At 38.4% G+C, this 17,038-nt stretch overlaps 1 protein-coding gene and 1 pseudogene across 6 annotated transcripts in view; one reads left to right on the plus strand and one right to left on the minus strand.

Moving 5' to 3' along the window:
* Positions 1-17,038, minus strand: part of MAGI2 (membrane associated guanylate kinase, WW and PDZ domain containing 2) — a 1,472,905-nt gene that overhangs the window by 888,335 nt on the left and 567,532 nt on the right. The gene's annotated exons all lie outside the window — the stretch shown is intronic.
* LOC138987634 (elongation factor 1-alpha 1 pseudogene) lies at positions 195-1,901 on the plus strand (annotated as a pseudogene).

Below are 17,038 nucleotides of genomic sequence, written 5' to 3' on the forward strand. Positions count from 1 at the left end.
AATGTTCCATGCAATTCAAAATAGCAATTAATATAAAATGTCTCTTTATCTCCTTAAAGATTTCATAAGAATATTTGTAATTCTATCTTATTTACAGAAATGATTTCCTATAACCAGAACAGATGTTTATTAGTCTGAGCCACAGAGAGGAAAGTATAATTGTGTTTTCTTAGAAAACTGTTGGTTCTGCTTTTTCGCAACGGGTTTGCCGCCAGGACACAGGTGTCGTGAAAACCACCGTTAAACCTAAGCCAAAATGGGAAAGGAGAAGACCCACATCAACATCGTTGTCATTGGGCACGTAGATTCAGGGAAGTCTACCACGACTGGCCATCTGATCTACAAATGTGGCGGGATCGACAAGAGAACAATTGAAAAGTTCGAGAAGGAGGCTGCCGAGATGGGAAAGGGCTCCTTCAAATTTGCCTGGGTCTTGGACAAACTTAAAGCTGAACGTGAGCGTGGTATCACCATTGATATCTCCCTGTGGAAATTTGAGACCAGCAAGTACTATGTTACCATCATTGATGCCCCAGGACACAGAGACTTCATCAAAAACATGATTACAGGCACATCCCAGGCTGACTGTGCTGTCCTGATTGTTGCTGCTGGTGTTGGTGAATTTGAAGCCGGTATCTCCACGGGCAGACCCGTGAGCATGCCCTTTTGGCTTACACCCTGGGTGTGAAACAACTAATTGTTGGCGTTAACAAATGGATTCCACTGAGCCACCCTATAGCCAGAAGAGATACGAAGAAATTGTTAAGGAAGTCAGCACCTATATTAAGAAAATTGGCTACAACCCCGACACAGTAGCATTTGTGCCAATTTCTGGCTGGAATGGTGACAACATGCTAGAACCAAGTGCTAATATGCCATGGTTCAAGGGATGGAAAGTCACCCGTAAGGACGGCAATGCCAGTGGAACCACCCTGCTTGAAGCTCTGGATTGCATTCTGCCACCAACTCGCCCAACTGACAAACCCTTGCGTTTGCCTCTCCAGGATGTCTATAAAATTGGTGGTATTGGTACTGTCCCTGTGGGTCGTGTGGAGACTGGTGTTCTCAAACCTGGCATGGTGGTCACCTTTGCTCCAGTCAATGTAACAACTGAAGTGAAGTCTGTAGAAATGCACCATGAAGCATTGAGTGAAGCCCTTCCTGGGGACAATGTGGGCTTTAATGTCAAGAACGTGTCTGTCAAAGATGTCCGTCGTGGCAATGTGGCTGGTGACAGCAAAAATGATCCACCCATGGAAGCTGCTGGCTTCACAGCTCAGGTGATTATTTTGAACCATCCAGGCCAAATCAGTGCTGGATATGCACCTGTGCTGGATTGTCACACAGCTCACATTGCTTGCAAGTTTGCTGAGCTGAAGGAGAAGATTGATCGTCGTTCTGGGAAAAAGCTGGAAGATGGCCCTAAATTCTTGAAATCTGGTGACGCTGCCATCGTTGATATGGTTCCTGGCAAGCCCATGTGTGTCGAGAGCTTCTCTGATTATCCTCCCCTGGGCCGTTTTGCTGTGCGTGACATGAGACAGACAGTCGCTGTGGGTGTCATCAAAGCAGTGGACAAGAAGGCAGCTGGAGCTGGCAAGGTCACCAAGTCTGCCCAGAAAGCTCAGAAGGCTAAATGAATATTATCCCCAATACCTGCCACCCCAGTCTTAATCAGTGGTGGAAGAACAGTCTCAGAACTGTTTGTCTCAATTGGCCATTTAAGTTTAATAGTAAAAGACTGGTTAATGATAACAATGCATCGTAAAACCTTCAGAAGGAAAGGAGAATGTTTTTGTGGACCATATGTTTTGTGTGTGGCAGTTTAAGTTATTAGTTTTTAAAATCAGTACTTTTTAATGAAAACAACTTGACCAAAAATCTGTCACAGAATTTGAGACCCATTAAAAAAAGTTTAATGAGAAAAAAAAAAAAAAAAGAAAACTGTTGGTTCTTGTTCATCTTCTTTATTTTCTACCTGGCTATATAATAGTTTTATTCCACAATGCAGCAGTGCCCACAGATTTTATTTTCTCTTTATTTTGGCTTCATAGTTTTCTAGTAAGAAGTCATCACAATGTGGCAAGAGAAAAAGCAATGGATATTGACAGAATTTTCTTCCATTCTGTAGCCACCATATCAGCAGAAGCCCATGTTTTTAATAAGTGTGTTGGTAACTAATTCTTACAACACCACAATTGATATTATGTTTAGAAGCAGGATAATTTTCCAATATAATGGAAGTGAATTCCATTTGATCACTTCCATCTTCATTTTCTTCTTAGAACATAAAAAACAAGGCATACAGAAGTGAAGGAATGAGTCCAGTCATGAAAAATGATAGTGGGAGAGTTGGAATGGATTTTTAAACTATTAGTCCAGTGTTTTCTGCATATGCCAGAAAGCCTGTAAAATTATGTCACACTATCAGAAATTGTCAAATATTTATTTCAATGTTGTTTTTGTCTCTGTAATGACATTAAATAATTTTTATGACAATGAAGTGAAGTGAAGTCGCTCAGTCATGTCCAACTCTTTGAGACCCTGTGGACTGTAGCCCACCAGGCTCCTCCGTCCATGGGATTCTCCAGGCAAGAATACTGGAGTGGGTTGCCATTTCCTTCTCCAGGGGATTTTCCTGACCCAGGGATCGAACCCAGGTCTCCCGCATTGCAGGCAGACACTTTAACCTCTTAGCCACCTAAAGACGTTTATGTTATTTATGACAATATGAGGTTTTACTTTTAATTTCTACATTACTTTTAATGCTTATTGTAAAGAGGGCTTCCTTGATAGCTCTGATTCCTCAGAATCTGCCTGCAATGCAGGAGACCAGGGTTCAATCCCTGGGTTGGGAAGATGCCCTGCAGAAGAGAATGGCAACCCACTCCAGTATTCTTGCTGGAGACTCCCACAGAGAGAGGAGTCTGGTGGGCTATAGTCCATGGGGGTCACAAAGAGCTGGACACAACTGAGAGACTAATACTTTCACTTACATTGATAAAGAAGCAGATAAATAAAAATTAAAAATAATAATAAATAATTTACACAACCATAAAGCTATGTCAATATACTACCTTTCATATGTTAGTGATAACTTTCCTTTCTTTGGAGCCATAGTATTTGCTTCTCAACTTAATTATTTCCATTTAAATGACCAAATGAAGAGATTCATACTAAAAAAGATACTGAAGTGACGAATCCTGGCATTTTTTAGACTTTCCGTGGTAACTCATGTCTGACTCTTTGTGACATGCCATGGACTGTAGCCTGCCAGGTTCCTCTGTCCATGGGGATTCTCCAGGCAAGAATACTGGAATGGGTTGCCATGCCCTAAAAGGCAAAGGCGAAAGGAAAGATATACCCATCTGAATGCAAAGTTCCAAACAATAGAAAGGAGACATAAGAAAGCATTCCTCGGTCATTAGGGCAAAGAAATAGACCAAAAAAAGATTAGAATAGACTAGAGATCTTGTCAAGAAAATTAGATATATCAAGGGAAGACTTCATGCAAAGATGGCCAAAATAAAAGACAGAAACAGTATGGACCTAAGAGAAGCAGAAGATATTAAGAAGAGGTGGCAAGAATACACAGAAGAACTATACAAAAAAGATCTTCATGACCCAGATAACCACGATGGTGTGATCACTCATTTAGAGTCAGACATCCCGGAATGCTAAGTCAAGTGGGCCTTATGAAGCATTACCACAGACAAAGCTAGTGGAGGTGATGGAATTCCAGTTGAGCTATTTCAAATCCTAATAGATGATGCTGTGAAAGTGCTGCACTCCATATGCCAGCAAATTTGGAAAACTCAGCCGTGGTCACAGGACAGGAAAAATTCAGTTTTTATTCCAATCCCAAAGATGGGAAATGCCAAAGAATGTTCAAACTACTGCACAATTGCACTCATCTCACATACTAGCAAAGGAATGCTTAAAATTCTCCAAGCGAGGCTTCAACAGTATGTGAAATGAGAACTTCCAGATGTTGAAGCTGGATTTAGAAAAGGCAGAGGATCAAATTGCCAACATCTTCTGGATCAGAGAAAAAGCAAGAGCATTTCAGAAGAACATTTATTTCTGCTTTATTGACTACACCAAAGCCTTTGACTGTTTCGATCACAACAAACAGCGGAAAATTCTTTAAGAGATGGGAATACCAGACCACCTGACCTGCTTCCTGAGAAATCTGTAGGCAGGTCAAGAAGCAACAGTTAGAAGTGAAAATGGAACAACGGACTGGCTCCAAATTGGGAAAGGAGTACATCGAGGCTGTATATTGTCACCCTGTTTATTTAACTTATATGCAGAGTACATCATGTGAAATGCCAGCCTGGATGAAGCACAAGCTGGAATCAAGATTCCTGGGAGAAATATAATAATCTCAGATATGCAGATGACACCACTCTTATGGCAGAAAGCAAGGAAGAACTAAAGAGCCTCTTGATAAAAGTGAAAGAGGAGAATGAAAATATTGGCTTAAAACTCAATATTCAGAAAACTAAGATCATGGCATCTGGCCCCATCACTTCATGGCAAATTGATGGGGAAACAGTGGAACCAATGACAGACTTGATTTTCTTGGGCTCCAAAATCACTGCAGATGGTGACTGCAGCCATGAAATTAAAAGACGCTTGCTCCTTGAAAGAAAAGCTGTGCCAACCTAGACAGCATATTAAAACACAGAGACATTACTTTGCCAACAAAGGTCCATCTAGTCAAAGCTATGGTTTTTGTAGTATTCAGGTATGGATGTGATGGTTGAACCATAAAGAAAGCTGAGCGCCAAAGAATTGATGCTTTTAACTGTGCTGTTGGAGAAGACTCTTGAGAGTCCCTTGGTCAGGAAGGAGGTCAAACCAGTCCATCCTAAAGGAAATCAGTCCTGAATAGTCATTGGAAGAATTGATGCTGAAGCTGAAACTCTAATACTTTGGCCACCTGATACGAAGAACTGATTCATTGAAAAGGACCCCGATGCTGGGAAAGATTGAAGGAGGAGGAGAGGGGGACCACAGAAGATGAGATGGTGGGATGTCATCACCTACTCGATGGACAGGGGTCTCAGCACACTTCAGGAGTTGATGATGGACAGAGAAGCCTGGTGTGCTTGTCGATGAGGTGGCAAAGAGTTGGACATAACTGAATGACAAAACACTAGGGGATCCTCCCAACCCGGGGATTGAACCCAGTTCTCCAAGTTGCAGGTGGATTCTTTACTCTGAGCCACCAGGGAAGCCCTTTCGTGCTAAGCTTAGGTACATAAATGATAATGTGCTCCTTACCCTCCCTATGTCTCCAAAATCTAAAATCTTTTATTTTGAAGCATTTAAGATGTTCAACTCCTCATACAGAGTCCCATGAACTTAGCATTTCCAGCTCATTATAGGCATTACAATTATAAGTGTTTTCCTCAGAAATTATAGCCAGTTCTCCTTTCCTCATGTTTACACAGAGATTGGTAATTATTAACTCATGCATATAATAATTACTAATATTCTTGCTGAGAGAAGTAGAATTTATCACAGATATCCCAAGCATAAGTTCACTTAATTCTTTCAACAATTACATAAGAAAGGCATTGTTTTTATTTCTGTTTTACAGCTGAGACAAAATTAATTAAGTGATCAGCCCAAACAGCAAAGTTAGGATGTGGGCCTCACACTTGGAACTTAAAATTGTCTACAAAGAACCCTTTGCTCTGCCCTATCCTTGCAAATGCTAATAAAACACATCTTGCTCATTTCTTACATGATTTTTTCACATTGCTTCTAATTCAAAAATATTTTTTCTTCAAAGAAGTAGAATCTTCAATTAAGCACACCCTAATCTCACTTCTTGTCATGGTACACATGCTCAATATTAATGCTCAGTTTAATTTCATCAATTTTCACTGTTGATGTGCTTCTTATAGATTTTCTTATGTCAGTTATGTATACTTCTTTAGAGATATTCAGAACTTTTCCATTTTTATTATGGAAAAATGGACCCCAGATAATTGGTCACTATGATGATTGCAATAGCAGGCTTATGTGGAGATAATTAAGGTCCACTTTTATTATTGTTCATGGCATTCATCATATAATTTCTATTAAAAATGAATTGATGAGATACAGCACTTTTAACATTCTAGTAAAAGAAAACACTGAAAAAAGATATATATCTGTTTTAAAAAATTAAGTATTTTTTAAGCTTTAGTAGCATATTGGCTAATATTTTAAATTAAAACATGCATTTAACTTAAATATCATCAATAAATTCAGATCACAAAAGAAATTCCAACAAAATTTTATGATTTGAGAATGTCTTAAGTTTATACTCCCTCAATGAATTTTTTTTACAAGAATGACCAGACTATGTTCTCTGAAATCTATAATGTGTTCCTTTGGTGTTTTTCATTAATAGAGTGTCTTATGGAAACACAACTGGGATAAGAACCTAACATCTCAATAACATCCACTGAAAAAGCAACTATTTCAGAATTCCAGGCTTTTATCTGCATAAATGTAGGTTTTTTGAAATAATTTATCTGTTAAATAATTGAATTGAGGTTTCCTTGATATTGCAGATTGACTCTCCACATGCGTCCGAATAGCATCCATTTTTCTTGAAATCTATTAGAACCTTCTTATCTCAAAGGTTGGCCATCTTTATTTAAATGTACAAATATAGAGTTTTTTTTTTAACAGTGCACTAGCACCCCAATATCTATTGAATAATTATCTTTTTCAAGTTTTAGTACAGAAAGACGAGATAAAATGATACAAGAAAGCAAAAAGAGTCAGAATTCAAGTAGAATCAGATAAAAAATGATTAGGTTTACAGACTCAGACTAAAACTGATTTTAGTTTTGCCTGGAAAATCCCATGGATGGAGGAGCCTGGTAGGCTGCAATCCATGTGGCCGCTAAGAGTCAGACACGACTGAGCGACTTTACTTTCACTTTTCACTTTCATGCATTGGAGAAGGAAATGGCAACCCACTCCAGTGTTCTTGCCTGGAGAATCCCAGGGACGGGGCAGCATGGTGGGCTGCTGTCTATTGGGTCGCACAGAGTCAGACACGACTGAAGCGACTTAGCAGCAGCAGCAAGTAAATTAGACAATATTTTAATAAGAGCACTTACATATGAGAAACAAATTATAATTTGTGACATAATATTTAGTGTAAACACTATGTTGCTTTCTAACATCTAATTGTCCCAAACATATTACCACTACCACTTGTGTCGGGTATATACCACTGAAAATTACCTGAGATTCTTTTTGTATAGAATTGGAAAGAAGGTAAGGGATGAAAAAGCAGTAAGAAAGAATAGAGGATGAGAAAGGGGTGGAATGGAAGTACAGGATGGAAAAGAGGGATGAAAATAGAAGCATAAAGAAGCAGAGGTGGAGACTAGTAAAATGATAGGCATATGGAGCACAGTATGATATGATTTCCTGATACTCATAATGATTAAAGTAAGAAATTAGAATTACTGGAAGTACATGTCTAATATGACTTGTTGAAAACATGCTTGTTGGCTCAGCTATTTTCGTGCATTTAACTTTAGTTGAATTGTGTTCCCTTTACACTCTTGGTAATGCTAAATATAATAACCATATTTTACAGATACTCGTTTTTCTTAAAATGACCAAATAGTTAAGGACTGAATGTTATATAATACATTTTATAGTCAACAAAAATCCTCAAACCTATTATCTGTTCACTGACAAAGAAAATAGAATAGATAAAAATACTCCAGAAACTCTAGTCTGCTCTTAGAAATTCTACAGTGCTTTAACCAGTTTACACCATAATTACCAAAGTTGTCATTAACTCTGAACAGAGGGACACTTTTCTTTTATTGCTGCTATATTTTTATATGCCAGAATAAACTGCTGGGTTCTCAAAAGTTTAACTAGTGACTTTAAGTTGTGATTCTGTTGGCTTCAGTCACTCTATTTAGATTTTTCTAAACTTTAAGTGTTTATAACATTTTAAGCATACATTAATTTCATGCTTGGTTCACTAATGCTTACCACATAGGAATTGTCTAATATAAATTAGGTAGCTTTCAACATATAATATTCTGATAGTACTGATGGTCCTACACATCTGAGCTTTGTTTGGATTTCACTTAACTAAATCTTTAAGTATTTAATTGCTTTTTTAAATAAGTGCTTTCAAATAAATACATTTATGCTGTAAGTTAAGCATGATCAAGCCACACACAGCTTCTCAAACTTTAGCACAAATCAGAGTCACCAGGTGGGATTGTTAAAACATGAATTTCTAGACCCCATCCTCAGAGACTCTTAGTCAGCAAGTCTGGGTGGGCCTGAGAATGTGCATTTCTAAGAAGCTCACAGGTGATACCGAATCTACGAACCTGCGGATCACAGTAGAACAGATTTCAGAGCATGATTCAATCTATTTAGAGAGATGTTTCCAGTTGTTGATATCTAGCTTGGGAGCAAAGAATAAGATACTGTATCTTAAAATAGGCCAAGACAGTTTCTCCTCTTGTCTTCAGTGTTCTCTAATATGTAAGTGTATATTACCAGCACTAAGAGCAGAGGTTTGAGGAATGGTTAACTTGTCAGCTTCACTAGGTGGGAAAAGAACGTGAAATTTAGAAACAGACAAGATTTCAAATCTCAGTTTTAACATTTATTAGCTGTTTGCCCTTGGGCAAATTACTAAAACATTCTGAATCTCATTTTTAACATTTGTACAGAAAGAATAATAAGACCTATATTAAACCATTATTGTAAGCATTTAACAAATTAACCTACATAAAGACATTATGAAATCTATAAAGCACTTAACCCATGTCCTTTGAGACCTTGCTTCCTTCATGATGCTCTCCATTCCGACCCCCTCCCCCCATACTTCCAACTCTCTTTCTTCATCATTTCTCTTTCCAGGCCAAAAAATATACTTTCTCTGCCTCTGTCTCTAAGCCAAAAGGCAAAATTTCTCCTCCATTATAAAAATACTCTTTTCTGGCCCCATTTGGCTGCTGACTTCTCCCCTCAGTTTCTCTCACTCCTTGCTTCTAGTTCCATATTGCTTAGTCCTTCATCTAACCATTATAGCTGAAATTGTGTCTCCACCACTAAAATAAAGTTGCTTTCTTAACAGTCACATAATTTTGTAAGTGTCAGATCAACCCCTATCATGAGTGATGTCTCCCAAGCATGTAGTCCCTAACCCTCAGTTCCTGGCATGGCTCATGGTTTACTTGCCCTGGAAACTCTCTGATACGTAAGCTTTAGCAAAACTGCCGTCTCTTGGTTCTCCTTTGCCTCAGTGGTTGCTGGTACTTCTTCCACTGTTTGCCCTTATTTTCTCTCAGTCTTTACCTGTCTTTGGGGGATTTCATCCTTATGCATGCCTTCAATTCCCATATCTGTACCCTGGCAACTCACTAAACCCACATCCCCCAATGCAGACTTCTTTCCTAAGTTGCAGACTGACCCAGATTTTAACTGAGTATCACTACCATGATGGCTACAGTTAAATTACACAACACTAAACATTTAAGACATTCCCAGAATGTGAGTCTATATTTCTTGTGTACACCGTAGGACTGGATGGAAATTCTGTGCACCTTGGCTCAAAGGGCATCTGGGAGAGTTCCCTCTGCCCGAAACATTTCTTTCTTCATTTGGAAAACTTCTATTTATCCTTCAGATTAAAGAAAGGAATTAGTTTTACCAGAGTCATCTGACCACCCAAGTAGCTCTAGCTGTGTATTTCTTTAGAACCCTGTACCTCACCTATATCAGGGTCCCTCTCATCTCTTCCATTATACTCTAAGTCTCATAGAGGAAGAGATTGACTTGTCTCTCCAATCACTGAACCACTGGCACAGAGCTGAGCACATGGCACATAATAGGTGCTTAAAAATAGCTCTAATTCCTTTTTCCAATACCACTGAGACATTCAACCAATGATCCCTGTGCCACAACTCCTCTGTGTACTGTGTGAACTTAGTGAGAATAGACACAGCTCTCTTTCTCAGTGTCAGTGTGTCAGAGAAAAACAATTTCCCAGACAAACAAGTAATAAACAGTCACAAAAGTTAAAGCATTATGAAGGAGAAAGAATGTGGAGAAGGAGAATAACAGAGGAGAGTCTGCATAAACAGAGAGGTAGACAGAGTTGGGAGTTCTTTATTAAACAGGAGTGAGTAGGCTCTGACCATGCAAGGAGGAAACATCATGAGCAAAGAACTTGTTGTGGGAAAGATCTTGTTTGGTTTTATTTTGGGGAGACTGTCTCTTCCCCAACCTGAGAGGAGAGGTGTGTGGGACCGTAGGAAGTGAAGGGAACTACTGCCTGAGATGAGGCTGAAGAATTAAGGCATCCATTCTTTGCAGAAACGTTGTCAAACAAGAATGATTTCTTTCTTGAGATTGTGTTCAATGAGTTTAAATGTTCTAGTTATTGTCACAACAGACTTTAATGGTGTGTATTCAGTCACTGTAATTCCCTATGGTAAATAAATTTTAGCTGTTCTCAGTAATGCCTACATGGTTTCTAAAAATGATTTTTATATGCTTTGTTAGTAGTCAGTTCTCCAAAGAAGACATACACAGGGCCGATAAACACATGAAAAGATGTTCAATATGATTCATTATTAGAGAAATGCAAGCCAAAACTACAATTAGGTATTACCTCACACTGGTTAGAATGGCCATTATCAAAAAAATCTTCAAAAAATAAATGTGGAGGATGTGGAGAAAAGGGAAGCCTCTTGCACTGTTTGTGAGAATGTAAATTGATACAGCCACTATGGAGAACAGTATGGATATTCCTTAAAAAACTAGGAATAAAACTACCATATGACCCAGCAACCCCACTACTGGGCATATACCCTGAGAAAGCCATAATTTAAAAAGACATATGTACTCCGATGTTCACTGCAGCACTATTTACAATAGCCAAGACACGGAAGCAACCTAGATGTTCATTGACAGATGAATGGATAAAGAAGCTGTGGCACATATATACAATGGAATATTACTCAGCCATAACAAGGAATGAATCTGAGTCAGTGTAGTGACATGGATGAACCTATAGCCTGTTATAAGAGTGAAATAAGTCAGAAAGAGAAAATCAAATATAGTACATTAATGCACACATATAGAATCTAGAAAAATGGTACTGATGGTCCAATCTACAGGCAGGAATAGAGACACAGAGATGGATAATGGACTTATGGACACAGTGGGGGAAGAGTAGAGTGGGAAAAATTGAGAGAGTAGCACTGACATATGTACACTACCATGTATAAAACAGAAAGTGGGAAGCTGCTGGGTAACACAGGGAGCCCAGCTCAGTGCTCTGTGACAACCTAGGGGGGGAGGGATTTGGAGGTGGGGTGGGAGGGAGCTTAAGGGCGGGGATATATGTATACTTATAGCTTATACATGATGTTGTATAGCAGAAACCAACACAACATTATAAAAAAAAATTATCCTCCAATAAAAAAAAGATAAAATAGGACAAAGACAGCTCTATTAAATGATATAGAAAGAAAATACAAAATTATAGAAATCAGTCAATGTAACCATAGTTTATGGCAATAAATATAACAAGTTAAATTTCCACAAAAATACATCATCTTTTAACACAACAAAACTTTGGAGATAAAGCCATGTTTTTCTTTAAACAATATATCAGGATAGCTCTGTGTACATGATTTCCATATAAAACTTCTAGGATATGTGTGATAAATTAGACTTATGTCATCATTTTAATGAAAAAACACTATACAGAGTACCAGTAAGAAACTGAAGTATAGAAATCTTATTTCCTAAAGGTAATTTATTGTAGAATAAAAATTTCATTAAACAATATTAAGTGTCAAACTATCAATTTCAGTTTGTATAGTAGAAACTTGAAATAACACCAACCCCAATCTTAGTATCATGTATTTACTTAAATGAAAAATTTATAATATGGATTCATCCTATACATAGGTATCAACTTCAGGTTTAAAACTACATTTCTAAATTCTGAGTCTAAAAAAAGCTTTCAAGTAAATCTAAATTTATGACATGATTGCTTGTTTAAAATATGAATTTTCAACCTTAGTAACTTTTGGATTCAATAGCTCTTTCCTGTAGGAGGCTGCTCTAATCATTTTAGGATATTGTGCTGCATCCCTGGTCTCTACCCACTAGAAGCCATCTGTGACTCTAAGTTCTCCAAGTTGTGACAAACAAAAGTCTACTGAAGAAGACTAGTTGATATGTTTCAGCAATCTGAAGCTGTAGGTCTAGAATATAGTATTCCATCCTTTCCAACACAAATGTTCCTATTTTATGTCATTAATATCCAGAATGATCCTAAGTGAGATCTTATCAATGCATCTGAATGCTAGAGTTTGCTGATACTTTTTGAAAATGATATGGGTTTTGTTGAAATGATTGACTATCTTGATAACAAGCATAAAAGGAACAAATGTTAAATTATGGGGTTTTTTCCTACTTGTGTCTATAGTTCATAACAACTGTATAAAATATAGAAAACTAAGTAAAGAATATAGGAAAATGTAAAGCTACTAATGGAGGAGGCAATGGCACCCCACTCCAGTCCTCTTGCCTGGAAAATCCCATGGACGGAGGAGCCTGGTGGGCTGCAGTCCATGGGGTCGCTAAGAGTTGGACACGACTGAGTGATTTCGCTTTCACTTTTCACTTTCATGCATTGGAGAAGGCAATGGCAACCCACTCCAGTACTCTTGCCTGGAGAATCCCAGGGACGGGGGAGCCTGGTGGGCTGCCGTCTATGGCGTTCGCACAGAGTTGGACACGACTGAAGTGACTTAGCAAAGCTACTAAAGATAACCACTTTTAGCATTTTGAAATATTTATGCTGTCTGTATATTTTTTGTATAAAATTGGGAAAATACTGTTACATAATTTGCTTTTTATTGAGTGTGGTTTCTATTATACAAACTATTATACAGTATGCATTTGTCTATGTCATTATATCTTTTGAAAACATGAATTTTTATGTACTATAATTAAGAAAAGATTATCTTGAGTCTACCCTTCTCATTCTTGCTTTTGTAATCTATTTTCTGATTAAAATATATAAGCATAAAAATGGTCTAATATGGTTTCAGGCAGTTTTATTCCCTTACACTAAGACTTTTCTTTATTTTCTTTTTGGTCTAATACTGACCACACCACATAAAAATAAAATAACAGTAAACACATGAAGTGATAGGACTGAAAGGAAATCCATGCATGGACACACATACGACCACACAATGCTCTAATTTCACACCGTTTTCTGAATTTACAGGCAAACAGATTGGAAATAAGTTTTTAGGTGCCTATCCACAAATTTTAAAGGGTGACTAAAGAAGATATCATTTCTCCAAAGAAGACATACAGATGGCTAACAAACACATGAAAAGATGCTCAACATCACTCATTATCAGAGAAATGCAAATCAAAACCACTATGAGGTACCATTTCACGCCAGTCAGAATGGCTGCGATCCAAAAGTCTACAAGCAATAAATGCTGGAGAGGGTGTGGAGAAAAGGGAACCCTCTTACACTGTTGGTGGGAATGCAAACTAGTACAGTCACTATGGAGAACAGTGTCGAGATTCCTTAAAAAACTGCAAATAGAACTGCCTTATGATCCAGCAATCCCACTGCTGGGCATACACATTGAGGAAACTAGAAGGGAAAGAGACACGTGTACCCCAATGTTCATCGCAGCACTGTTTATAATAGCCAGGACATGGAAGCAACCTAGATGCCCATCAGCAGATGAATGGATAAGAAAGCAGTGGTACATATACACAATGGAGTATTACTCAGCCATTAAAAAGAATTCATTTGAATCAGTTCTAATGAGATGGATGAAACTGAAGCCTATTATACAGAGTGAAGTAAGCCAGAAAGAAAAACACCAATACAGTATACTAACACATATATATGGAATTTAGAAAGATGGTAACAATAACCCTGTATACGAGACAGCAAAAGAGACACTGATGTATAGAACAGTCTTATGGACTCTGTGGGAGAGGGAGAGGGTGGGAAGATTTGGGAGAATGACATTGAAACATGTATACTATCATGTATGAAACGAGTCGCCAGTCCAGGTTTGATGAACGATACTAGATGCTTGGGGCTGGTGCACTGGGACGACCCAGAGGGATGGTATGGGGAGAGAGGAGGGAGGAGGGTTCAGGATGGTATACACGTGTATACCTGTGGCGGATTCACTTCGATATTTGGCAAAACCAACAATACTGAAAAGTTTAAAAATAAAATAAAATTTAAAAAAAAGAAGATATTGATTCTCAAATGAAATGATGGGGTAATTATACTCTTACAATGATTATATAAATGTGAAAGATACTTTGGTTTTCTACATAAAATTAGTATACAGGAACAGTGTGTATATTCAGCCACAGGTATATATTCGAGAGACTAGGCAACAAATATCCACAGGCAATGGCACCCCACTCCAGTACTCTTGCCCGGAAAATCCCATGGATGGAGGAGCCTGGTTGGCTGCAGTCCATGGGGTCGCGAAGAGTCGGACATGACTGAACGACTTCACTTTGACTTTTCACTTTCATGCATTGGAGAAGGAAATGGCAACCCACTCCAGTGTTCTTGCCTGGAGAATCCCAGGGATGGGGGAGCCTGATGGGCTGCTGTCTATGGGGTCGCACAGAGTCGGACACGACTGAAGTGATTTAGCAGTAGCAGCAGTACTCTTAACAGCCAAAAAGATGGAATCAACCCAAATAACCATCAACTGATAAGTGTATATACAAAATGAGTTATTTCAACACAATGAAATATAATTCAACTATAAAAGACAATGAAGTACTGATATGTTCTGTAACAAGGATGAATCCTGCAAATGCTAAATGAAAGAAGACGTCACAAAAAGCCACATGCTATATGATATCACTTATTTGAAATGTCTAGGGTCTATTAGTGTTAGTTCCTCAGTTGTGTCCAACTCTTTGTGAACCCATGGACTGTAGCCTACCAGGCTCCTCTGTACGTGGGTTTTCCCAGGCAAGAATACTGGAGTGGGTTGCCATTTCCTTCTCCAGGGGATCTTCCTGACCCAGGGATCGAACCCACGTCTCCTGTGATTCCTGCATTACAGGCGGATTCTTTACCACCAAGACACCAGGGAAGCCTAGAATAGGCAAATCCATAGATAAAAAGAAACTGGTTAGTAGTTTCCAGGAGAGAGTAGTGGATGGGATGAAGAATGACTTCTAATGGGTTCAGGATTTATTTGAGGGTGATGATAATTTCTGGAATTAGAAACTGGTGACTGTTGTACAACATTGTAAATATTGTAAAACCCAAACAATTGTACACTTTAAAGGAGGAGATTTCATGGTACATGAATTACATCTCAATAAAAATCAATATGAAAAATAACAATCCATCTATAATCCATTTCACAGTAGACTACATACATGTGGTATCTATGATGAGCAAAGCAGGAAACTGGATTCCATCTTTAGGAAAGAACACTCCAGTTGATAAAGAAATTGGAAACCTATCCCTTGGCTAAGAAAAAAAAAGGTCTAGAAAACTCTGCGTTGCACTTTCCACTGCTTTAGAGAAAGGAGCTTGGTAGACTGTCAGGGTATCTATCAATAAATATCTTCACTTGCAAGAAGCAGCAATTCCCCTGGAAATGCAGGGTTTTAACTACAAAGTCTAGCAGAAAGCTATTTCAATAGCATCACCTTCCATTTACTATCAGAAGAGATTACAACCAAGATTGTCCCTGGGAAATTCAAATGACACTCTTCTTCAAACACATCAAGAAAGCAATATTTCAATATCTGAAGTTTATAAATCTAATTAACGAATCATCTTCTAAAATTATTCTGGTTATTCGGGGTCAGGATCTGAACCTCTCTCCCTCTGGTAAGACTTATCTCCATTTTAGAGAAAGAACCAATAGTAGTCTATCATTTTAATAAATTGTGAGGGGGAGAAGGTCAGCTCAACACATAACAAAGCAATAAATACTTCCCTCTTAGGGTTTAGGTTTAGTAAAGGTTTAGGATGACATGAACTTATTTTAGTTTTTAAATCCGTGTAACGTACAGTTAAACAATTCCCCAAGGATGTAAATGCCATGAAAGAAGGTAACAGTATAACTTTTAAAGGATTCAAAATAAAACATATGGCCTATCGATATTAATTTACCCATATGGGAAATCACTATGGCTATCATACTATTATCATACTAATGTGGAATATGAGCTTCCCTGGTGTCTCAGAAAGTAAAGAATCTACCTACGATGAAGGAAATTCTGGTTCAATCCATGGGTAAGGAAGATCCCCAGGAGAAGGGGGTTACCCACTCCAGTATTCTTGGCTGGAGAATTCCATGGACGGAAGAGCCTGGTGGGCTACAATCCACAGGTCACAAAGATTTGGACACAACTGAGTGACTAACACTTTCACTTTTTTTCAATGTGAAAAAATCAAGGGATATAAATAGAAAAAGCAAATCTTTACTCAACCTGTTGTGAAGTACAGAGTGTGAATATTTTACTCAGAGCCTATTGCTGACCTAGTCCTTGGTTTTAATTTCCGGTATTAGTTTGTTGTTCAGTCGCTCAGTTGTGTTTGACTCTTTGTGACCTCATAGACCATAGCACGCCAGGCTTCCCTGTCCTTCACCATCTCTCAGAGCTTGCTCAAACTCATGTCCATTGAGTTGGTGATGCCATCCAACCATTTCATCCTCTGTCATGCCCTTCTCCTCCTGCCTTCAATCTTTCCCAGCATCATGGATCTTTTCTAAGGAGTCGGCTCTTTACATCAGGTGGCCAAAGTGTTGGAGCTTCAGCTTCAACATTAGTCCTTCCAATGAATATTCAGGACTGATTTCCTTTAGAATTGACTGGTTTGATGTCCTTCCTGTCCAATGGACTCTCGAGAGTTTTCTTCAGCACCACAGTTCAAAAGCATCAATTCTTCTGCGCTCAGCTTTCCTTATAGTCCAGCTCTCACATT

This window comes from Bos mutus, chromosome 4, assembly GCF_027580195.1.
Source record: "Bos mutus isolate GX-2022 chromosome 4, NWIPB_WYAK_1.1, whole genome shotgun sequence".
NCBI lineage: Eukaryota > Metazoa > Chordata > Mammalia > Artiodactyla > Bovidae > Bos > Bos mutus.